This window comes from Martes martes (genome assembly GCF_963455335.1).
Source record: "Martes martes genome assembly, chromosome: 7".
Taxonomy (NCBI): Eukaryota; Metazoa; Chordata; class Mammalia; order Carnivora; family Mustelidae; genus Martes; species Martes martes.
In genome coordinates, this window is record NC_137894.1 from 74,498,001 (window position 1) to 74,524,431 (window position 26,431).

The following is a 26,431-nucleotide window of genomic DNA, read 5'->3' on the forward strand; positions in this document are numbered from 1 at the left end:
TGTATGTTAATTTTTTATCCTGCAACTTTACTGAATTCACTTATTTTTTATTTTTTTTAAAGATTTTATTTATTTATTTGACAGACAGAGATCACAATTAGGCAGACAGGCAGGCAGAGAGGGGGTGGGGAAGCAGGCTCCCTGCTGAGCAGAGAGCCTGATGAGGGGCTCAATTCCAGGACCCTGAGATCATGACCTGAGCTGAAGGCCAAGGCTTAACCCACTGATCCACCCAGGTGACCCGCAACTGATTTATGTACATTGATTTTATATCCTGACCCTTTATGAATTCCTATATGAGTTCGTGCAGTTTTGGAGTGGAGTCTTTTGGATTTTCCACAATAAGTATCGTATCATCTGTAAAGAGTAAGAGTTTGACTTCTTTGCTGATTCGGACACCTTTAATTTCTTTTTGTTGTCTGATTGCTGAGGCTAGAAATTCTAGTACTTGTTGAATAGCAGTGGTGATAGTGGACAGCCCTGCCATGTTCCTGACCTTGGGGGAAAAGTTCTCAGTTTTTCCCTATTGAGAATGATACTCACTCTGGGTTTTTCATAGATGGTTTTTATGATATTGAGGTATGTAACCTTGATGCCTACACTGTGAAGAGTTTTGATCAAGAAGGGATGCTATACTTTGTCAAATGCTTTTTCTGCATCTATTGAGAGTATCATATGGTTCTTGTTCTTTCTTTTATTAATGTGTTATATCACATTGATTGGTTTGAGGATGTTGAACCAACCCTGCAGCCCAGGAATAAATCCCATTTGGTCATGCCGAATAATCCTTTTAATGTGCTGTTGGATCCTATTAGCTAGTATTTTGGTGAGAATATTTGCATCCATATTCCTCAAGGATATTGGTCTGTAATTCTCCTTTTTTGATGGGGTCTTTGTCTGGTTTTGGGATCAAGCTAATGAGTTTGGAAGTTTTCCTTCCATTTCTATTTTTTTGGAATAGTTTCGGAAGAATAGGTATTAATCCTTCTTCAAGTGTTTGGTAGAATTCCCTGGGAAGCCATCTGGCCCTGGGCTCTTGTTTGCTGGGAGACTTTTGATGACTGCTTCAATCTCTTACTGGTTAAAGGTCTGTTCAGATTTTCTATTTCTTCCTGGTTCAGTTTTGGTCATTTATATGTCTCTAGGAATGCATCCATTTCTTCCAGATAGTCAAATTTGCTGGTTGTATAGTTACTCATAATATGTTCTTACAATTGTTTGTATTTCTTTGGTGTTGGTTGTGATCTCTCCTCTTTCATTCATGATTTTATTAATTTGGGTCCTTTTTTCTTTTTGATAAGTCTGGCCAGGCATTTATCAATCTTATTAATTCTTTCAAAGAACCAGCTTCTAGTTTCGTTGATTTGTTCTACTGTTCTTTTGGTTTCTATTTCATGGATTTCTGCTCTGATCTTTATGATTTCTCTTCTCCTGCTGGGTTTAGGCTTTCTTTGCTGTTCTTTCTCCAGATCCTCTAGGTATAGGGTTAGGTTGTGTAGTTGAGACCTTTCTTGTTTCTTGAGAAAGGCTTGTATCATATAATTTCCTTTCAGGACTGCCTTTGCTCTGTCACATATATTTTGAACAGTTGTGTTTTCATTTTCTTTTGTTTCCATGAATTTTTTCAATTCTTCATTAATTTCCTGGTTGACCCATTCATTCTTTAGTAGGATGCTCTTTAGCCTCCGTGTATTTGAGTTCTTTCCAACTTTCTTCTTGTGATTGAGTTCTAGTTTGAGAGCATTGTGGTCTGAAAATATGCAGGGAATAATCCCAATTTTTTGGTACAAGTTGAGACCTGATTTGTGACCCAGGATGTGATCTATTCTGGAGAATGTTCCATGTGCACTAGAGAAGACTGTGTTTTCTGTTGCTTTGGGATGGAGTGTTCTGAATATAAATGGTCCAGTGTGTCATTTAAAGCCTTTATTTCCTTGTTAATCTTTTGCTTAGATGATCTGCCCATTTCAGTGAGGGGGTTGTTAAAGTCCCCTACTATTATTGTATTATTGTCGATGTGTTTCTTTGATTTTGTTATTAATTGGTTGATATAATTGGTTGCTCCCATGTTAGGGGCATAGATATTTAAAATTGTTAGATCTTCTTGTTGGACAGACCCTTTAAGTATGATGTAGTGTCCTTCCTCATCTCTTATTGTAGTCTTTAGATTTTTTAAAAATCTAATTTATCTGATATAAGGATTGCCACCCCAGTTTCTTTTATCATGTCCATTAGCATGGTAAATTGTTTTCCACCCCCTCACTTTAAATCTGGAGGTGCCTTTGGGTCTAAAATGAGTTTCTTGTAGATAGCATATCAGTGGGTCTTGTTTTTTCTGTCCATTCTGATACCCTGTGTCTTTTGATTGGGACATTTAGCCCATTTACATTCAGGATAACTATTGAAAGATATGAATTTAGTGCCACTGTATTGCCTATAGGATGACTGCTACTGTATATTGTCTCTGTTCCTTTGTGGTCTATTACTTTTAGGCTCTCTCTTTGTTTAGAGGACCCTTTCAATATTTCCTGTAGTGTTGGTTTGGTGTTTGCAAATTCTTTTAATTTTTGTTTGTCCTGGAAGCTTTTCATCTCTCCTTCTATTTTCAATGACAGCCTAGCTGGATATAGTATTCTTTGCTGCATATTTTTCTCATTTAGTGCTCTGAATATATATATCATGCCAGTCCTTCCTGGCCTGCCAGGTCTCTGCAGATCAGTCTGCTATCAGTCTAATATTTTGACCATTGTATGTTACAAACCTCTTGTTCTGAGCTGCTTTCAGGATTTTCTCTTTGTCACTGAGACTTGTAAGTTTTACTATTAGGTGATGGGGTGTGGACCTATTTTTATTGATTTTGCAGTCAAATGCTCTACCACTGAGCTATACCCCCTATTTTTATTGATTTTGATGGGGTTTCTCTGTGCCCCCTGGATTTTGATGCTTGTTCCCTTTGCCATATTAGGGAAATTCTCTATTATAATTTGCTCCAATATACCTTCTGCCCCTTTCTCTTTTTCTTCTTCTTCTGGGATCCCAATTATTCTAATATTGTTTCATCTTAGTCTATCAGTTATCTCTCAAATTCTCCCCTTGTGTTCTAGTAGTTGTTTGTCTTTCTTTTGCTTGGCTTCTTTATTCTCCGTCATTTGGTCTTCTATATCACTAATTCTCTCTCATTTATTCTAGCAGTAAGAGCCTCCATTTTTTATTGTACCTCATTAATAGCTTTTTTGATTTCAACTTGGTTCGATTTTAGTTCTTTTATTTCTCCAGAAAGGGATTTTATTTCTCCAGAAAGGGATTCTCTAGTATATTCCATGCTTTTTTCCCCCACCTTGATAATCATCACTCTGAACTCTCGTTCTGACATATTATCAATGTCCATATTGATTAGGTCCCTAGCCATCAGTACTACCTCTTGTTCTTTCTTTTGTGGTGAGTTTTTCCACCTTGTCATTTTATTCAGATAAGAATATATGAATGAGAGTAAAATATTAAAAGGGTGGCAAAGAGCCCAGAAAAATCTATGCTAACCAAATCAGAAGAGACCCAAAACTGGGGGGAGAAGAAAGGGGGAAAAAATACATATATATTTTTGTGAATATATATATATATACACACACACATATATATATATGACTATATGACTATATATGTATATATGACTATTTAGTCATATATGACTATATGAATATATATGTGTGCATATATATATATATATATATATATATATATATAGAATGGCGAATAGAACAGAGTCCCCACTTGCTATTGGGTGTATTCTGTCTCTTAGAAGAAACTAGCTCCCAAAATTTTAAAGAAAGAAGAACTTATATATGTACAAAAATAAGCGTAAACACGATGAAGTGATCGGATATGACTGTTAAGATGAAAAATAAAAGATTCTGAAAAAGGAATTGATGGTTGGAAAAAGAAGAGGAAAAAAAAGAGGAGAGAATGTGATCAGGCTGGAGCTAGATTTAGATTCTATTTTTATCTATTAGAAGAAATTATATCCCAAAATTTTAAAGAAAAAAAAACTATATATATACAAAAATAAGGTTAAATACAATGAAGAGATAAAATATGACCGTAACAATGAAGATTAAAAATTTAAAAAAATTTTTAAAAAGGTATTGATAAGATAAAATAGCTAAAAATGTTAAAATAGGAATGAGGAAAATAAAAAAATAGAATAAGAAAAAATAATATAAAAATATTTAATTTTGCAAGACTAAAGGATCATGGGGAAAAGGCCATGAATTCTATGTATTGCTTTCCCCTAGCTCTGGAGTTCTACAGTTCTCATTGATCAGTGAACTTGGTCTTGGCTGGATGCTCTTGCTGATCTTCTGGGGTAGGGGCCCGTTGCAGTGATTCTCAAATGTCTTTGCCCAAGGTGGAATTGCACCACCCTTGCCAGGGGCCAGGCTAAGTCATCTGCTTGGGTTTGCTCTCGGTGGCTCTTATTCCCTGAATACTTTCTGTAGAGCCTTGGAGCGTGGGAATGAAGATGGTGGCCTCCCAATCTCTGGCCAGGAGGAGCTGAGAGCTCAGGGCCCCACTCCTCAGTGTTCCCTCAGAGAAAATCAGTTCATCCCTCTCATCTCCCTGGTCTCCAGGCGCACTCCATTCTCACCTGTCTTGTGACTGAGCATTTCTATCTCTGGTCATGGCCCCTTTTGGAGTCTCCAATCCCAGTCATGTGCTCCCTCACCACTCTTCCCAGAGAAGGAAGGTAAGTCTCTCCAGATCTGCCACTTGTGGGATATCTGCTCAAAGAGCAGTGGCTTAACTTTGCCTTGGATCATGGTTTAAGGTAACCCTGAGCTGAGAGTCCACTGCTCAGCTCCCTCTCTGCAGCTGGCTTCCCCACTCTGATACCTGGCAGCTCTGCTGCACTCAGACAGCCCTGGTCTTTCTGTGACTCCATGGGTCCTGAGACCACACTGTCCCCACAAGGGCTCCACCCCATGCTTGGCATCTGGAGCAATGTCCCTCAGTGGACCAGACTTCTACAAGTTCTGATTTTGTCCTCTGCTGCTTTCTCACTTGCCAATAGCCAGTCCCTCCCCCCGTGGTCTATCTTCCTGTCACTTCAGATTCACTTCTCCACAGGTCCTACCTTCCCAAAAGTAGTCGATTTTCTGTCCCTAGAATTGCTGCTCTTCTTCTCTTCTATCACCTCTTGAGTTTGTAGGTGTTCAGAATGGTTTGGTAACTATCTAGCTGAACTCCTGGGACCTAATGCTATTTCAGTTTCCCACTCCTCTGCCATCTTGCTTCCTCCTAGTGTTTTCTATATGTAGTATCATGTCATCTGCAAATGGTGAGAGTGTTACTTCTTCCTTTCCAATTTGGATTTTTTTTCCTCTTTTTTTCTTATCTTCTTACTATAGCTAAGATTTCCAATACTATGTAGAATGAAGGTGAGAGTGGACAACCTTGCCTTGTTCCTGACCTTAGAAAGCTTCAGATTTTCATCAGTGAGTATGATGTTAGTTGTGGATGTGTCATATATGACCTTTATTATGTTGAGGTACATTCCTTCTGTACTCACTTTGTTGAGAGGTTTTTTTTTATCATAAATAGATGTTGACTTTTGTCAAGTGCTTTTTCTGTGTCTATTAAAATGATCATATAATTTTTATCTTTGGTTTTGTAAATGTGCTTTGATTTGTAGATGTTGAATTTTTCTTGCTTGATCATAGTGACCCTTTTAATATATTATTGAATTTGGCTTGCTAATATATTGAGGATTTTTATATCTATTGGTCTATAATTTTCTTTTTTATAGTGTATTTTTCTGGTTTTGGTATTAAGGTAATGCTGGCCTCATAAAATGAGTTTGGAAGTGTTCCTTTCTCTTCAATGTTTTGGAATAATTTGAGAAGAGTGGGTACTATATCTTTAAATGTTTGGTAGAATTCACCTGTGCAGCTCTCAGTCCTAGACTTTTGTATTAGGAGTTTTTAAATTACTGATTCAATTTCATTACTTGTAATCTGCCTATTTACATTTTCTATTTCTTTGATTCAGTCTTGGAATGTTGTGTCTCTCTGGAAATTTATCCCTTCTAGTTTTTTTGGTTTTTTGGTGTATAATTATAGTAGTCTCTTTGATCCATTTTATATCTGTGTTGTCAGTTATAACTTTTCCTCTTTCATTTCTGATTTTATTTATTTGGACTCTCTCTTTCATGTGTTTGGCTATAGGTTCACTGATTTAAAAAAAACTTTTCAAATGAATCAGCTCTTAGTTTTATTGATTTTCATATATATATATATTTTTTTTTTCTATTTTATATAACTCCATTTTCATCCTGATTATTTCCTTCCTTATACTAACTCTGGACTTTATTTGTTCTTTTTCTAGTTCTTTGAGGTATAAAGTTAGATTGCTTATATGGGATTTATCTTGTTTCTTGAAGTTGGCCTGTATTGCTATGAACTTCTCTCTTAGAATGGCTTGCTGCATCCCATAGATTTTGGAGTGTTGTGTTTCCATTTCATTTACCTCAATTTATTTTTTAATTTCCTCTTTCATTTCTTTGTTGACTTATTGATTGTTTATTGGCATTAGGTATTCTTATTTTGGGTGCTTAAATATTTATTTATTTATTCATTTATTCCATTAAAAAATATTTTTGGAAAGGGGGGTGAGGAGAGGGAGGGCCAGAGAGAATCCCAAGCAGGTTCCATGGCCAACATGGAGCCCTGATGCTCTGTGCTTCCTGGACCTGGATATCTGTTTTCTTCCCCAGGTTGGGGAAGTTTTCAGCCATTGTATCTTCAAATAAGTTTTCTGCCCCTCTTTTTCTCTTCTCCTGGGGCCCCTGTAATGGGAAGTTAGTATGCTTAATGTCCTAGAGGGCCTTTAAACTATCTTCATGTTTTAAATATTATTGTTCTAATTGGGTGATTTATACCATTCTGTGCTCCAGATCGCTGGTCCATTCTTGTATGTCATCTAATGCTTGTATTCCCTGGAGTGTATTTTTCATTTTTGTTATTGTATTCTTTAACTCTGATGTGTTCTTTCATATATATTCTAACTCTTTGGTGAAGTTGTCACTGTCTTTCTTTAGTCTTTTGAATTCAGTAAGCATCTTGATGACCATTACTTTGAACTCTTTATTAGGCAAATTTCTTACCTCAATTTCATTAGTTTTATTTATTTTTCTTAGTGGGGTTTTAGCTTGTGTTTCTTTTGGAACACATTCCTCTGTCTCATTTTGTTTGACTGACTCTGTATGTTTCTATGAATTACCTCATTAAGCTGGGCTTAATGGGGTAGCCTTGTGTACAAGTGTCCTCTGTGTAGACAGTGTGCCTGGAAGCTTCGCTAGGTGCCTGGCTGCAGCTGGAGAGGGCACAGATGTGGGGGGAGCATGCTAGATTTTACTGTTTTGGGGCCAAACTTTGTCTGGGACTAGAGTGGACAAGGTCTCAGGAGTTCTGTGTTACATCAAATGTGGTCACCTTGACAGGATAGCTAGAGCTGAAGCATGTGTAAGCCACGCATTTCTGGGGTATGTTTCATCAGGAATGCCTTCGTAGGACAGTAGGAGCTGGTGAATGTGATGTCCCAGGGTTCTGGGGTTTGCTGCATCGAGGACACATTGTAGGACAGTTGGAGCTAAAGCGAGCACGGGCAGGGTTCCCTAAGCACTCTGCACTGAGGCCACTCAGTGGGACAGTTGGCATTGAAATGGGCATGGGCTGGGGTGTCCTATGGTTCTTCACATTGAGCCCATCCTGGTGGGAGGGCTGGAGGTATGGCCAGGGGTTTCCCAGGGCCACGTTGGAGTCAACTCTGCTCTTTTTTGTTTTATCCTGGTTTTCAGGCACAGAAAGTGTGGCAAATCTATTTTTAAAATTCTTTGCCCTAAGATTTCTAGCTTAGATTCTACCATGTAAGTGTCCTGTGATGCTTTGAGGATAGTTGATGCAGAAGCTTTTTATTACTCTGGAGATGAGGGTGGTGTGTGGGCTTTGGCAGATAACAGAAGTGATAAAGGGAAAAGATTTATATCTGAGAAAATGCCTCTGTTTGCCTACTAGATTACTGGTTTAATATAAAGGATTTAAGTTGGGAATAGGCAGATTAAAGAGATGCACAGAGCACTGTAAATGGGGAAATAGTAGCTCATATGAGGTTCTTATTATGTAGGCTCAATTGATCAAATCATTTGGCCCTTGGTGGTCAAACTCAGTCTTCAGACCCTTTCCCCTTCCTACAGGTCAGAAGTAGGGCAGAAGTTTGCAACCCTCTAATCACATGGTTTGTTCCTCTGGCTTACAGGCTTTCCAAATTTCATCTCTATAACATAAATTCAGATGTGGTTGGGAGGGGCTTGTTACTACTAATAAAAGACACCTTTATCACTCTTATTAGAAAATTCCAAGGGTTTTAGGAACCCTGTGCCAGGAAGTATAAAAGTATAATGAAGACCAAATGTATATTTCTTCTTATAATACCATCACATGCACCTGGTTCTCCTGTGAATCATCCATCTCAAGGACACAGGAAGATGAAACTATCGTGACAGTTTTCAGTCATCCTTACAATGCCCAGATTTCTTAAAAACTTGCAGTGATTGTCTTTGACATTTGATCTCTTAGGACTCCTAATTGTGTTTTAAAGGTAACTAATTTCCTGTATTAGATTACTTCCTGCTTAGTGTTTCTAGAAATTAGTAAGAGAAGCACCTTTTTCCCTAACTGATCCAGGAAAGGGACTCCTTCAGTAATTTACCTTCCCTGAAATTCACATTTTATGATTTGCATATATATAAAACTGCAAATAATGATTTGACAACATATACTTTTTTTTTACTCAAGTACATATGCATTATTTATGGAAACTGAATAGATAGTAGGTCTGAAAGAAAGTCTCCAAAATATCAGATAATATCTTATATCTGCTCTGTGACCACAATGCAACTAGGTTAGAAATTGATAGTAAAAATATTTGAAAAAAGATTTTAACTACATATTTAAAATCTCTTTCCAAATAAATATGGTCCAAGAGAAAAAACCATAGTAGAAATTAGAAAGTAATCAGTGGTGATGAATAAGCTATATATCAAAGTATGTAGGACAAAGTTAAAGCATTACCGTGTTGGGAGTCACCAAGATGACCTTCTGTTTCAATAATTAGAAGGATTCACAGGACTCAGCATATAGTTGTACTTACAGCTATGATTTATTATAACAAAGTTGTACCAAGTATAATCAGCAAAGTTGGGGCAGGAGAAACCAAGCGCAAGTTTCCAAGTGCCTTTTCTCAGAGGAATCACATAGGACATGCTTAATTCTCCCAGCGAAGACTTTTGACAATGCATATAAAATGTTGCTCATCAGGGAATCTCGTTTGAGACCCAGGGACCAGGGTTTTTATTATGAACTGGTTATATAGGTAACTCTTGCCTGGCAGGCTCCCAAATAGTGAAAGCAAACTGTTTAGCATAAACCATATTGTTGGTACAGTTTAGGCACAGTGAGACACTCTTACCAGTTAAAGATGGGAACCCTCCCCAAATACAAGTTCTCATAGACCAGCCAAGGCCCAGCCTTTTAAGAGGCATTTCAAAAGATAGCAGAAAAGCTTGCTATGGTATATTTTTTCTACATTTACTTTAAATGTGGGAAATATATCACTTTAAATGCTTGTGTTACAAATCATCCAAAAGAAGAAATCAGAATAGTGGCAGAATTAACCTCAGAAAAATACATGGAATAAAACAATTAAAAAGAGAATAATAAAATAGCAGAACTATAATAGAATCAACCAAACTAAAACTTGATTCCACGAAAAGAGTATAAGATAAAAATTTACTGGAAAGAATGAAAAAAAGGTGGTAGGGAGAATAAATAAACATTAATAAAAATGAAAGTGCAATGTTACTACCGATAGACTACTTAAAGGATAATAATATTATAAGAGTAATCTTATGTGAGTAAATTGTGAGGGAAAAAAGATTTCTTGGCATTCCTATCAAAAGATCTTTGTCTGTTGTCCTTAATTCTGGATAGGTTCTCTGATAATTTGACCAAATGAATATGGAGAACGATGCTGTTCTCCTTATTTCAGACTCAGAGTTTAGGAGACTGGCAGCTTCCACTTCCTGTCTCTTGGAACGCTCATGTTTGGAGCCAATCCATCTTGCTTTATTGAATCCAAGCAATTCTGAGAGATACCCACATGAAGAATAAGGGAGGCAGCAGTCCAACAGTCCCAACTCAGGCCCCAACAGAGAACTTAGCAGCCATGTGAGTGAGCCATCTTGGAAGTGAACCATTTAGCTTCAGTTAGCCTCCCCAGATAATGCCATGTGAAGAAGCCATCCAACTAAACCCTACCAAATTGGAGATTAGCGAGCATAATAAATTACTGTGTTGTTTTAATCCACTTGGTTTGGGATGGTTTGTTTCACAGCAGTTATGGAAGACTACATAAAGAACTCAATGAAATTGACAATTACATAGAAAAATATAATTTTCCAAAATTTACTCAAGATAAAGTAGAAAGACAGAATAGTCCCAATGTTATTAAATAAATCAAATCAGAAGCTAAAATTTTCCCATAAAGAGCAAATAAAATCCTGATAGTTACACAGATGCCCTCGACCAAATAGTGGGCAGATGATTCCTATTTTATACAAACTCTCCCAGAGAATAGAATTTTTTGTTACTTATTATAGTAGGTCAGTGTGACTTTGAAACTAAGCCAAACTCACTATGAAAAACAAAAATCATAGGGACGCCTGGGTGACTCAGTGGGTTAAGCGGCTGCCTTCGGCTCAGTTTATAATCCCAGGATCCTGGGATGGAGTCCTGTATCAGGCTCCTTGCTCAGCAGGGAGCCTGCTTCTCTGCCTCTCCTTGGCACTCTGCCTGCATGTGCTTGCTCGCTGGCTCTCTGACAAATAAATAAATAAATAAAATCTTAAAAAGAAAAAAAGGAAAAACAAAAATCGTAGAAAAATGCCTCTCATGATCATGGATATAATATTTCCAAGGAAAATATGTACAAACAACAAAATATATTAAAATGTTAGTAAACCATGACCAAGTTTTATTTATCCCAGAAATGAAAGAATGGTTTAGATAAAATCTAGAAATATCGGGGCGCCTGGGTGGCTCAGTGGGTTAAGCCGCTGCCTTCGGCTCGGGTCATGATCTCGGGGTCCTGGGATCGAGTCCCACATCGGGCTCTCTGCTCAGCAGGGAGCCTGCTTCCCTCTCTCTCTCTCTGCCTGCCTCTCTGTCTACTGTGATCTCTCTCTGTCAAGTGAATAAATAAAATCTTTAAAAAAAAAAAAAAATCTAGAAATATCATTTACCATATTAATATATATTAAAGCAAAAGTCAACTTGCTGGATCTCAAGCAAAACAAAAACAACTCTGAAAATTATTCAGCGTCTATTAAAAAACAACAACAACAACAAAAACCAAACAAATGAAAGACCCAGAAAACCAGGGAAAAAAAGGATTTCTTTAACCTGAGAAAGGATATTTGTAAGATATCTAGTAATTTTATGATTTGTCTTAATACTAAAAACTTTACTATACTTATTTAAATATAATTGGTGCATTTGGGATCAAAATTGTATATTTTTCTGAATGTTTCCCTGTCCTATAATTGCTTTTATGAATAATTTCCTCCACTAATTTGAATTCTTTCTTTATCATCTGTGAAGTCTCTATAATTTGCACATTTCTCTGGCACTTTCTAAACCTTCAAACTTATTGTTTGTTAACAGTTTGGATGTATCTTAGAAATTTACTTCCAAAATTCTTCATTTTTTTAAAGGAAATTTCCTTACGAACTTTAGAATTAGATTGCCCAGTTCAACAAAAATAAAACCACCTTTGTTGTTATTGGGATCTAAAAGAGGAAAAACCGATACTTTTATGACATTGAGTCCTCCTATCAAAGAATATGGCCTGCTTCTTTATCTGGTTAGGTTTTTTTTTCCTCAGAGGCAATGTAAAATTTTCTTCATACAAGCATACCTCATTTTACTATTTTTTTTAAAAAGATTATTTATTTATTTATTTGACAGAGATCACAAGTAGGCAGAGAGGCAAGCAGAGAGAGAGGAGGAAGCAGGCTCCTTGCTGAGCAGAGAGCCTGATGCGGGGCTCGATCCCAGGACCCTGGGATCATGACCTGAGCCGAAGGCAGAGGCTTTAACGCACTGAGCCACCCAGGTGCCCCTTTACTATTCTTTACTGCACTTGGCAGCTATTACTTGTTTTCTTCACAAATTGGAGGTTTGTGGTAACCCTGTGTTGAGCAAGTCTATTGGTGCCCTTTTTTCCAACAGCATTGGCTCACTTCCTGTCCCCGAGTCATATTCTGGTAATTCTCTCCATATCTTAAACTTTTTCATTATTATTATATTTATCATGGTGACCTATGATCAGTGATTTTTAATGTAGTAATTGTTTTGGGGGCATCACAAACCATGCCCGTGTAAGACAGCAAACTTGATAAAGGTTGTGTGTGTGCTCATTGCTCCAACAATATTGAAATCAGGCCAGTTAATAACCCTGCAATGCCCTCCAGGTGTTCAAGTGAAAGGAGAGTCTCACATCTCTCACTTTAAATCAAACGTTAGAAATGATTAAGTTTAGTGAGGAAGGCATGTCCAAAGCTGAGATAAGCTAAAAGCTATGCCTCTTGTGCTGAATGGTTACCAAGTTGTGAATGTAAAGGGAAAGATCTTAAAGGAAATTTAAAGTGCTACTCCGGTGAGCACATAAGTAAGACAAACCAAAAAACCAGCTATTGCTGACATGAGGAAAATGTTAGTGGTCTGAACAGAACATCAAACCAGCCACAAAAATCCCATAAGCCAAAGCCTAAGCCAGGGGAAGGCCCTAACTAACTCTTCTTAATTCTGTGAAGGCTGAAAGAGGTGAGGAAGCTCCAGAAAAAAAAGTCTGAAGCTAGCAGAGGTGGGTTCATGAGGTCAGAGGAAAGAAGCCATCTCCCTAACATAAATGTGCACGGAGAAGCAGCAAGTACTAATACGGAAACTGCAGCAAGTTATCCAGAAGATTTAACCGAGATAATGAATGAAGGTGGCTTCACTAAACCACAAAGTTGGTTTTTTTTTTTTTTTAAAGATTCTATTTATTTATTTGATAGACACAAGAGAGGGAACACAAGCAGGTGGAGTGGGGGAGGAGTGGGAGAGAGAAAAGCAGGCTTCCTGCTGAGAGCCCAACGAGGGGCTCAATCCTAGGACCCCGGGATCATGACATGAGCCAAAAGCAGACACTTAATGACTGAGACACTCAGGTGCCCCTAAACCACAGATTTTCAATGTAGACAAAACAGTCTTCTATTCAAAGAAGATATCATCTAGGACTTTCATAGCTAGAGGAGAAAAGTCAATGCCTGCTTCAAGCTTCAGGAAACAGACTGACTCACTTGCTGGGGGCTAATGCAGCTGGTAACTTAACATTGAAGCCAGTGCTCATTTACTGTCCCCAGAATCCTGGGGCTGTTAAGAATTATGCTAAATCTGTTTGCCTCTGCTGCATAAATGGAACAACAAAGCCTGGATGACAGCATATCTCTATATCAGGTGGTTTACTGAATATTTTAAGCTCATAGTTGAGACCAATTGCTCAGGGAAAAAAAGAAAAGATTCCTTTCAAATATTATCACTAATTGACAGTGTGCCTGGTCACCCAAGAGCTCTGATGGTGATGTAAAACAAGGTTAATGTTGTTTTCAGTCTTGTTAACACTGTATCTATTCCATGGGTCATGGACCAGAGGGTAATTTTGACTTTCAAGTGTTATTATTTAAGAAATACATTTTATAAGACTATAGCTGCCACAGGCAGTGGGTCCTCTGATCTGAGCAAAGTACATTGAAAACCTTCTAGAAAGGATTCACCATTCTGGATGCCATTAAGAACAGTCATTATATTTTTTTTATTTTTATTTTTTTACATTCAATTTAAAAAAAAATTATTTTTTTTATTAACATATAATGTATTATTTGTTTCAGGGGTACAGGTCTGTGAATCATCAGTCTTACACATTTCATAGTGCTCATGGTAGCACATACCTTCCTTCATGTCCATCACCCAGCCATGCCATCCCTCCCACCCCCCTCCCCTCCAGGAACCCTCAGTTTGTGTCCTGAGATTAAGAGTTTCTTATGGCTTTTCTCCCTTCCCGGTCCCATCTTGTTTCATTCTTCCCTCCCTTCTCTCCACAACCCCTCCTCCCTGCCTCTCAAATTCCTCATATCAGAGAGATCATATGATAATTTTCTTTCTCTGATTGACTTATTTCACTCAGCATAATACCCTGTAATTCCATCCTCGTTGTTGAAAATGGCAAGATGTTTGATGGTTGCATAGTATTCCACTGTATATGTATATCCACACCTTCTTTATTCATTCATCTGTTGATGGACATCTAGGCTCTTTCTATAGTTTGGCTATTAAGAACATTATTTATGGGAAGAGGCCAAAATATCAAGATTAACATGAGTCTAGAAGAAGTCAGTTCCAACCCTCATGGATGGCTTTGAAGGGTTAAACTTCAGTGGAGGAAGTAACTAAAGATATGGTAGAAATCGTAGGATAATTAGAGGTGGAGCCTGAAGATGTGGCTGGATGGCTGCAATCTCCTGATAGAACTTGAACAGATGAAGAGTTTCTTTGCTCACCCAGAAAAAGCAAGTGGTTTCTTGAGGTGGTATCTACTCCTGGTGAAGATGCTATAAAGATTGTTGGAATGACTACAAAGCATTTAGAATATGACATAAACTTAGTTGATAAGGCAGCACCAGGGTTTGGGAGGAGGGACTCCAATTTTGAAAGACATTCTGTGGGTAAAATGCTATAAAACAGCATCACATGCTACAGAGAAATTGTTTGTGAAAGGAAAAGTCAATTGATGCAGCAAACTTTACTCTTGTCTTATTTTAAGAACTTGCCAAGCCACCGCCCGATCAATCAGTCAGCAGCCATCAAGACTGAACCTAGACCCTCCACCAACAAAAAGATTACAATTCACTGAAAGCTCAGAGGAGAACTAGCATTTTTCAGCAGTAAAATATTCTGTAATGAAGATATGTATGTTTTTAGATGTCATACTATTGCACACGGAATAGAGTATAGTATACACATAACTTTTATATGCACTGAGAAACCAAAAAAAAAAAAAAAATCATTTCACTCACTTTATTGTAGTGATTTAGAAGCAAACCCAGAATGTCTTTGAGGTATGCCTGCATATGTAATGCCTTTGTGGGGGCGAAATTCTCTGATATTCAATCTATTTCCAGTTTTTGTGATCCACTGCACTTAAAACTGGTAGAGAAAATGTATAGGTAGGTGTAGGTATGTGTCTATAAATAAATATATACTGGGGCACCTGAGTGGGTCAGTCAGTTAAGCATCTGCTTTCGGCTCAGGACATTATCCCACGGTCCTGGGATCAAGCCCCACATCGGGCTCCCCGCTCATGCTCACTGTCTCTCTGTCAAATAGAGACTTTAAAAAATAAATAAGTATATACTTAGATTAAACAGAAGATCTGCATAAATCAACATGCTTCTCTCATTTAAACTATATAAATTCATCAATTATTTTTACATTTACTTTTCCATTTTTCTTTTTGAGTATCATTACAAATAGGTGGCTTTTTTCCAAACTCAGCCGGTTCCAGCCAATTGGAATCTTCATTTTCCTTTTGATGCTGATACTGTTCTACTTGGCTACTGCAAAACCCTTTAGACACTCCTTTGTGTCTTCAGCACAGGTTCGTGCATTTAAAAAGCATCCTTGTTTTCTAGCAACAGCATTTTTCTGGCCTATCTTGATCTTTTCCCTGCCCCAAAGAGCAGGGTTGCTTCTAATGAAAGTATTATCAGGATTGAAATCTAAATGCTAGAGGAACAAAGCAGCTTGATTCACATGGATATTTTGTAAGTGATATAACTTCCCTGGCTGAACACTTAGTGAGGAACCATGAAATATCTTTTTTTTTTTTTTTAAGGGTTTTTTTTTTTTTTGTAGTCTATAATGATACATAGTTTAGCATTGCTAAATCTTGTTACATTCAATTCTAATATAAGAACATTTATATTGCTATTTATGTCTTAGGTCCTCATGCGGGTTGGTGTTAGGCTGCCTTCTGTAACATTGTTCACCAAGACTTTGCATTACATTGACCACAATAAGACAATAAAGTGAAAGTAAATTTAAATAACCACTACAAAAAAGAGGGATACAATTATGGTTTATCTTACTGGTAAGACTGCATACCTTAAAAAATCTAGTGAAGAAAACTAGTGGATTTAATATGGCAATTTGACAATGTAGTGGGAAATAAGGTTAATATGCAGAAATTATTAGCTTCATCTTCACTGGCAGTAATAAGCTAGAAACAGAGTTGGGGAAACAATCCATTTCTAATAGAGACAAACTATGTGATAAAGGATTCCAAGAAAACCATTAAGCTACATTACAGAATATGATAAAAAAAATCTGAATAAAATGAAAAGACATGGGATGTAATTATAAATAGTGACTTAAGTTTATGGGTTGTTTTCATCTTTGGATTGTATGTGATAAAGTTTAGAATGAACATTTATATGAATGTTCCTATGAAAGGATATATAGTTGAATATAGCTAAATATACATAAAAATGAATAGGTATGGATTCCTTGCTAGATATTAAGTCCTACTATGCTCATACTGTACCAATCATATCTTATTGCCATGATGATATATGACAGCTTAGCAGTCGGTGCCTTATAACAACAAGCATTTCTTCTCATGTGTTTGTGGGTTGTCTGGGATAGCTTTACTTCATGCTTTGTAGTGGCGAGACTGGAATCCAGGTTTTAAATTGGTTTCAGCTCTGCTCCATATGTCTTCTCATCCCTAGACCATGTGGGACTTGTTCTTCTCATGGTGATTCACAGAAGGACAAAAGGCTTGCCTTGAAACTAGCACACTCTCACTTCTGTCCATCTTCTATAAATCAAAGCACTTCACACAGCCAGGTCCAACATCAATGGGACGTAGGATATGTACTCTACCCACTCCAGTGCGCTATGGGATCACATGCAAGAGAGAGTGCAGAACTGAATAAAACAAACTGCCTCTGGTCACTATAGTAAAAACAATATAGTATTAGCTTAGCTTTCCAGTCATCATGCAAACTTATATATTACAAAGTTAGACAATCAGTTTGGTAGGAAGATAATGGTCCAGGGTATAAATGGTTCTGGCCCAAATGGTTAACCATTTGATTAATGATAATGAATTTAATTAATGTGAAAGAAACACACTTGATTCCCAATTTCACACTATATTCAAAGCAATTTTAGCAACATTTATATTATAATGTTAAAAAATAAGATTATATTTCAAGAAATTTAGGGAATTGGGGGTAGAACTTGTAAAATAAAAAGTAAACTGCACCGTTAAGAGAAATATAGCCACATTTAACTATAAAATTTGAATATTTTTCTGTATGGCAAAAGCCAAATCAGTAAATATTTTGGGAAAATATTTTCAAAGTATATGGCAATATACATAGTTTATGTTAAATATAACATACAAAAAATTCTTAAAATTGACAGTAAATGAAACATCCAATAGGAAAATAAACACAAGTCATAAACAGGCATTTCAAGAAAAGAGCAAATTCAAATTATAAATACATCAATGAAAATGAGCTGCTCCATACCAAATTTTCAGAAAAATCACAGTAAAGTAAAATTGAAAACTTGCTTTATGCTCACCATATGGGCAAAAATTACAAAATGAATGATAACACCTGTTGGCAGAGATCATAGAAAAAAAAACAACTTTCAGGTTTTAATGGTAGAAATATGCATTGTTGGAGGCTCTTGTGGAAATCAGTTGGGCAGTAGTTATTAAACTTAAAAACTCATCTTCCAACTAGAAATACTATACAATGAAACTCAATTCTATAGAAATAAAAGCAGGAATACTTAAACATGTATGTAAATTGATTTTTTTAAGGGGAGTGTTATTCATAGATAAAAACTGGACATCTGATAAAGGTCAATAAGTAGGAGATTACATGAATCATGGTATATTTTTACAATATTATTATCATAGCACAATTGTACAGAATTATTTTTACAGCTATGAGTAAGCAAGAATTATATGAACTATGAAGCCACAAGAAGTGGGTGCAGAAGGAGAGAGGACATGGAAGGGAAGTAAGCAGACACAGTGGGAATCAGTGGGAGTTGTGACTGAGAGTGATCTCATAGTACTTAGGATACAACATACTATTTAAGAGGCATGGTATTTTGTGATTTTCCCTGGGTTTATTATAACATGGTAAACTAGTCACCAATAACAGCTGGTAAATTCATTCTGAATCCACTTATGTGACTTTGAACTCTTGGAGCTTTATGTAGTTGCCAGCAGGCTTGCCATAGGCTTGGTCCTTCTAGTTTCTTTGAGGCCCTGGGGTGTGCGGCAGGAGCATAGATCAAAGAGCTGCCAAGAGTGTGCAGCAGTTCCTCAGTAGTTCAACCAATGCTTGTATCTGGGATTGACAATCTTATTCTCCTTAAAAGTAATTTAAGGAAAATTATAGGATTTAAAACTGAGTCCAGCTGCTTTATTTTACTGAGGAAGCATCTGGAGTCCACAGGTTACATGTAATTTATGTTCACCTCCTTAGTGGCAGATCCTGTCTCTGCTTTGACTCTGTATTTATGATCCTTTGGTCAAATTTTCAACTTTTTTTTTAAGTTTCCCTTATTTTGAACTTCATTTGTTTCTCAGAATTAATTACCTTCTCTTTCAAAGTAGCTACAAATGGTTACAATTTATTGAGTAGCTGTTATGTTCCAGATTCTTCCCATATGTTGCCATTAATCCTTGCAACAACATTCTAAATTTGGGTAATATTGTAACTTATTGAGAAACTAGCCATAGAAAGATGCATAATTTGCACAGGATTCCAGAGCTCGGAAATAGAGGGGATCTGAACTGATGACAAGACCTTTTGTTCTTTCCACTTGAGCACACTGCCTTCAACATATTACCTGCCCCGAGTTCTAGTTGCTTTCTCTTTGGGGTGATGATGCCTGTTTTTTCTTTTAAAGCAGTAATTTTCAGCCTATGTGACTGTGGGGAATATTTCTAACAGCAAACATTTTCTCAGACCAATATCTGATAGTAGTTGTGTCCTAGTATTTATAATTACTGAGAAAATAGCTAATGACAATAAACTTGTATGAATTCAATAAAACAATGTATCTTTTAAATTAATTCATATTTGATTAATCTTATAGTACCTATAGAGATTTGAAAAGAGTAGTGAACATAAATATATGCAGGCATATTATCTCATCATTTGAAAATGCCTAGACCATATATGGATTTGAATATATATGTTTTTAAGATTGTATTTATTTATTTTAGAAAGAGAGCACGCACAGGCAGAAGGGCAGGAGGGAGAGGAGGAGGGAGAGAGACAGGAAGACTCCACTAAGAGCAAAGCCTGACTTGGGGCTTGATCTCATGACTCTGAGATCATGACCTCAGCCAAAACCAAGAGTGCGATGCTCAACTGACTGACCCATCCAGGCATCTCTGGATTTGAATATTTCTAACAACAGTTTATGGGATCCCTGAGAATCCACAGTTCTGAGTGGAAGTGTATGCTCTGTAATATGTCAGCATCTGCTTTTTCTACTCTCTAAAGTTATCAGCCTCCACTTTGCACTGGATTGGTCTTATCTTTATTGATCTTTGACTTATTAATTAGTTCAGTTACCAACTTCCTTTTGCATTCAATGCATGATTAGTGGCCTGATAAGATAAGTGGTCCACTCAAGATGTTAAAACAAGGTGATACTGGACCCAGTGTGTTGCTCATAAGCACTTCTTGGTCTTAGAGCAACTAGAGGCTGAGTACAGACTCTTCTTTCTTCTTTACCTCCCAGATTTGAGGCGGCACTAAAACTTTCTTCTACCTACTCAGCCTCTTGGCAGTTCATTTCAGAAGTGTCTTCTCCCTGTGTCACTGGTCCCTGACTTGTTCACCTGGTTCATGCTATCTGTCTACCTACTATTGTCACTCTGACCAGTTCAGTTCTAACATAATTGGGTCTTTTGATTGCATAGTCTATGATCTACATCAGTGTCTCTTGTTGGCTTAAATAGGTGTCATTTAAGCAGAAGCCGGAAGTTGTAGGGAGTTCTAATCTAGTGTTCATTAATCTTTGGTATGGAGCCATGCTTCCTGTTTGTCTGATCTATAATTTTAATTCAAGTGATGACTTATTAAATTGATCTACAATATTTAGACCTTGTCTGAGTCACAGAATATTCCTAGAGGGATCCATTCATATAAGAAGACACCATGTCCAGAACTTCTGAACCCAGGTACCATCAACCTTACCACCTGTACCATCATATGGCAGTGTGGTTTAACTCACTGTACTAAAATTCTGTTCTTGGCCCTTTCTAACTGAGTTCCAGAAGCTGACCTATTTTACCTCTTTTCTCACTACCCAACACACACATACTTTACTTGCCATGCTTTGCCTTTTCTAGTCTTCTCTAGGTGCTGGCTTTTAGTGTTCTAACATGTATTCACTTACCAGGAAAGTTGTGCTATTTTATATTAAACCTCCATTCTACTTGCCCATACTACGAATGAAACTGGCCACAATCCTAGAAAATTATGCTTAGTATCATAATTGAGAGCACAGCTCTGTAGGGCAGCAGTTGTCAACAGTGAGTGAGAGTAAAATTTTTCCTAGCTATCGTCCATATGGGTCAATGGGAGGACAGGGATGGATATTGAATTCTTAAGAGACTTGGGTCAGAACTGAGGAACTGACTATGTTATAATTAATAAATCCAGAGTGGGTCAAGAAGAGATAAAGCCAAGTATGAACCAACAATAAAAATTCAGGGTCAGATGCAAGGGTCAGATAAAATAAGTGACATTTAGATATAAAGTCAGAGTCTAAAGGGAAACCAAGATAGTATATGAATGGAGACTGTAACTGATTAAGCTCATGTGGGAAGAAGGACTTTTTCAGAACCCAATTAGTAGACAGTATATCACCTCCAGTAGTCATGGATGGATGTGTATGCACAGTACTTAAGAATATACTAGGAAATGCCAGTCTTCCTACCTAGTTTTGTCTGCCTATCATTACCTGCCTACCAACTTAGTGCGTGGATTCAATGCCAGGCACCATAGTATGCCTTGCTGTGAGTAAACAGCTATGCTTTCCTGTGAATGTTGAGGTATGTTTTCAATGCCATAATAAGCAATATATTATCTATACCTCATCACACCTCTCTGTGGTTAAGTGTGTGTGTGTGTGTATGTGTGTGTATCTATATCTATACATATATCTCTATATATAGTAAAAGCAAGTTTTCCAAAATAGTACTTAGCATTTTTACAATAAATTCTTTGCTATATCTAATGTTTTTCTTTTTAGAAATTCTGATGGTGATTTAACAAACGATTTCAATATCTACAAGTGCGAAACAATCTGTAGTTTAAAAAACACTACTGTAGACAGGATCTATGAAAGAAATAATAAGCTATACTTCATTGAAATTAAAACTTTCTCTGTGGAAGATAATATCAAGAGAATTAGAAGACAAGCCACAGTCTTCAGTATTTTGAAAATATTTGCAAAAGACATACCGGATAAAGGACTCTTATCCAAGATATATGAAGAACTCAAAAAATTCAACAAGAAAATAAACAACCCAATTAAAAAATGGTCCAAAATCTTCAAAAACTTACCCAAGAATATATACATATGGCAAATAAGTATATGAAAAGATTCTCTACATCCTATATCATCAGGGAGATGCAAATCAAAACAACGAGACACCACTATACACCCACTCAAATGGTCAAAATCTGGAATACTGATATCAAATCCCGACATAGATATGCAACAAAAGAAACTCTCAAACATGGCTCATGGAAATGTAGAACAGCACAGCTACTCTGTAAGACAGTTTGGCAGTTTCTTACAAAACTAAACATACTGTTACCACACAATCCAGCAATTGCTTTCCTTTGGCATTTACTCAAAGGAGTTGAAAACTTGTGTCCACAGAGGTGGTGGTGATGGTGGGGGCACTATAGACAGATGTTTCTAGAAGTTTTATAAATAATTGCCAAAACATGGAAGCAATCATGATGTCCTTCTGTAGGTAAATGGGTAACCCATGGTATATCCATACGATGGAATATTACTCAGTACTAAAAGGAAATGGGCTATCAAGCCATGAAAAGACATGGGAGAACCTTAAGTGTATTTTGTTATGTAAAAACAGCCAGTCTGAGAAGGCTGCAAACTGTATGATTTCAACTTTATGATGTTTTGGAAAAGGAAAAACTAGGGAGATAGCAAGATCAGTGGTTGCTAGGGTGGGATGAGGGAGAGATGAATAGGCAGATCACAGAGGATTTTTTAGGATAGTAAAAATACTCTTTATGATATTATAATGATGGATATATGTTATTATACACTTGTCCAAACCCATAGAATGTATAATACTGAGAGTAAACCTTATGGTTTAATCTGCATATTATGGACTTTGGATGATATGTTAGTGCAGGTATATCCTTGGTAAAAAATGTGCCATTCTGGTGGGGAATATTTTTTTTTGAAAAATTGTTTTAGTCATTACAAATTTCTTGTTTGTTCATCAACTTGTAGCTCATACAGACTATCCAATTTCTAGCTGATTAATGTCTCTCATTACTAAAGTTAAAAATTTGAGAGCACTGGGGGCCTGGGTGGCTCATTTAGTTAAGTGTCTGCCTTCAGTTTAGTTTATGATCCCAGAGTCCTGGGATTGAGTCCCACCTCAGGCTCTGCTTAACAGGGAGCCTGCTTCTCCCTCTTTCTCTGCTGCTCCCCTTGCTTGTGCTCTCCCCACCCCCGTCAAATAAATAAATAAATAAGTAAAGTCTTAAGAAAATAAAATGTGAGAGCACATTCTTTTTTTAAAAATAACTCTGAGACAAATTTATTATTATTATTATTTATTATTATTATTGAAGTATAGTTGACATACAGTGTTATATTAATTTCAGGTGTACAACATAGTGATCTGACAATTCTATACTCACTGTGTACTGAGTATGGTCACCATCTGTCAACATACATTATTATAATGTTATTGACTATATTTCCTATGTTGCACTTTTCATCTCTGTTCCTTATTTATTTTTCAACTGGAAGTTTGTACCTCTTAATCACCTTTACTTATTTTGTGCATTCCCCTAGCCCCCTTCGCTCTGACAACTATCAGTTTGTTCTCTAAATATATAAGTCCGTTTCTGTTTATTTTTTTAGATTCCACATGTAGATGAAATCATGTGGTATTTGTCTTTCTCCATCTGATTTATTTCACTTAGCACAATACCCTCTATGTCAATTCAGGTTGTCACAAATAGCAAGATTTCATTCTTTTTATGGTGAGTAATATTCCATTGCATCCATCCGTCCGTCAGTGGACATTTAAGTTGCCTCTATGTCTTGACTATTGGAAATAATGTCTCAATGACTACATATTAGTGTTTCTTTTCTTGAGGTAAATGCCCAGGGGTGGAATTACTGGATTGTATGATACTTCAATTATTAATTTTTAGAGGACCCCAATACTTTTTTCCATATTGGGTACAAATTTACATTTCCATTGACAGTGTGTGAGGTTCCCTTTTTTTGGCATGCTTAGAAATACTTGTTAATTCTTGCCTTTCTACTACTAGCCATTCTGCAGGTATAAGGCGATAACTCATTTTGATTTTGATTTGCATTTTCCTGATGATTAGTGATTTTTAGCATCTTTTCACATGTCTCTTGGCTATCTGTATGTCTCCTTTGGAAAAATGTTTATCAAGGTCCTCTACCCGGTGTTTTAATGGGATTATTTTCCCTCAGTGTTGAGTCTGTGTGTGTGTTGGGGGGGGTGTATATTTTACATATTTTGAATATTAACTCCTTATTGGAGATGTCATTTGCAAATATCTTCTCCCATTCAGTAGGTTGCCTTTTTGGATGGTTGATGGTTTCTTTTGCTGTGCAAAAGCTTTGTATTTTGGTGTAGTCCTAGTGTGTATTTTTGCTTTTGTTTCCCTTACCTAAGAAGAAATAACTGTACACATGTAGCTAAGGCTGATTTCCAAGAGAATACCATCTGTTTTATTTTAGGAATTTTGTGGCTTCAGGTCTCATGGTTAGGTCTTCAATCTATTTTGAGTTCATTTTTTGTATGGTGTAAGAAAGTGGTCCAGTTTCATTCTTTTGAACGTTAGCTGTCCAGTTTCCCAACACCATTTATTGAAGAGACTGTCTTTTCCCCACTGTAATTCTTGCCTCCTCAATTATAGATTGACTGCTTATAGGTGTGGGTTTATTTCCTGGTTCTTTATCCTGTTTCATGGATCTAGGTGTCTGTTTTTATGCCGGGACCATACTGTTTAGGTTACATTAGCTTTGTAGTGTATCTTGAAATCTGGGAGTGTGATATATCCAGCTGTTCTTTCTCAGGATTAATTTGGCTTGGGGATCTTCGTTTCCATAGAAACTTTAAGATTATTTTATCTGGTTCTATGAAAAATGCTATTGGTATTTTGATAAGGATTGCACTGGATCTGTAGAATGCTTTGGATAGAATGGACACTCTAACAAGACTAATTTTTCTAATCCATAAGTATGGTATATCCTTTCATTTGTTTGTGTCATCATCAATTTCTTTTATCAATATCTTATAATTTTTAGACTATAGGTCTTTCACCTCCTTGGTTAAATTTATTCCCAGTATTTTTTGCTGTTGTTGCAATTATAGATAGATTGCTTTTTTATTTTTATTTTTATTTTTTAAAGATTTTATTTATTTATTTGAGAGAGAATGAATGAGAGAGAGCATGAGAGAGGAGAAGGTCAGAGGGAGAAGCAGACTCCCCAAGGAGCTGGGAGCCCAATGTGGGAACTCGATCCTGGAAGTCTGGGATCATGACCTGAGCCGAAGGCAGTCACTCAACCAACTGAGCCACCCAGGCGCCCGATAGATTGCTTTTTAAATTTCTTTTTCTGCTACTTCATTATTAGATGTCTATAGAAATGGAATGGATTTCTGTATATTAATTGTGCATCTTGAAACTTTACTGCATTGATTTATTCTAAAGGTTTTTTGGTGGAGTATTTAAGATTTTCTATATACAGCTGCAAGTAGTCACGGTTTTACTTCTACACTGATTTGGAGAATTTTTATTTTTTTCATCTGTGATTGCTGTGCCTAGAACCTCTAGTCCAATGTTAAAGAAAAGTGATGAAAGTGGACATTTTTATCTTGTTCTGATCTGAGAGGAAAACATTTTAGTTTTTTACCATTGAGAAGGATGTAGTAGTGACTATATCACATATAGCCTTTATTATGCTGAGGTATGTTTTCTACAAACCTACTTTGTTGAGAGTTTTTATTACTGTTGCATTTTGTCAAATGCTTTTTAAGCACCTATTGAGATAATCATATGGTTTTTATCTTTCCTCTTGCTAAAGTGATGTATTACATTGATTAATTTGCAAATATTGAACCATGCTTGTGTCTTTGGAATAAATTCAACTTGCTCATGGTAGTAATTGTTTTAATGTATTGTTGAATTCAGTTTGCTAATATTTTGGATTTTTGCATTGATGTTTATCAGGGATTTTGGCCTTTAATTTTCATTCTTTTTTTTTTTTTTGAAGTGCTTTTATCTAATTTTGGTATCAGGTTAATGCCTTATAGAATGAATTAGGAAATTTTTCTTCCCCTTCTATTGTTTGGTATAGTTTGAGAATAGGTATTACTCTTTTTAAAATATTGGTAGAATTCACCCGTGAAGCCCTCTGGTCCTGAACTTTTGTTTGTTGGGAGTTTTTTGACTACCAATTCAATTTCACTACTAATAATTGGTCTATTCAGTTTTCTATTTCTTCCTGTTTCAGTTTTGTACAATTGTGTTTCTAGCAGCTTATCCACTTGCTCTAGTTTGTTCAGATTGTTGGCATATAATTTTTCATAGTGGTCACTTTTAATCCTTTCCATGGTGTTTCTCTGGTGTCCGTTGTTATTTTTCCTATTTCATTTCTGATTTTTTAAAAGTACTCTTTTTTTCTTGATGAGTCTAGCTAAAGGTTTATCAATTTTATTTATGTTTTCAAATAACCAGTTTTTGACCTCATTTTTCCTTTCTACTTTTTTAGTCTTTATTTCTGCTGTAGTCTTTATTATTATCTTCTTTCTACTAACTTTAGGCTTTGTTTATTCTTTTTCTAGTTCCTTTAAGTTTAGACTATTTGGGATTTTTCTTGTTTCTTGAGATAGACCTACATCACTCTAAACTTCTCTC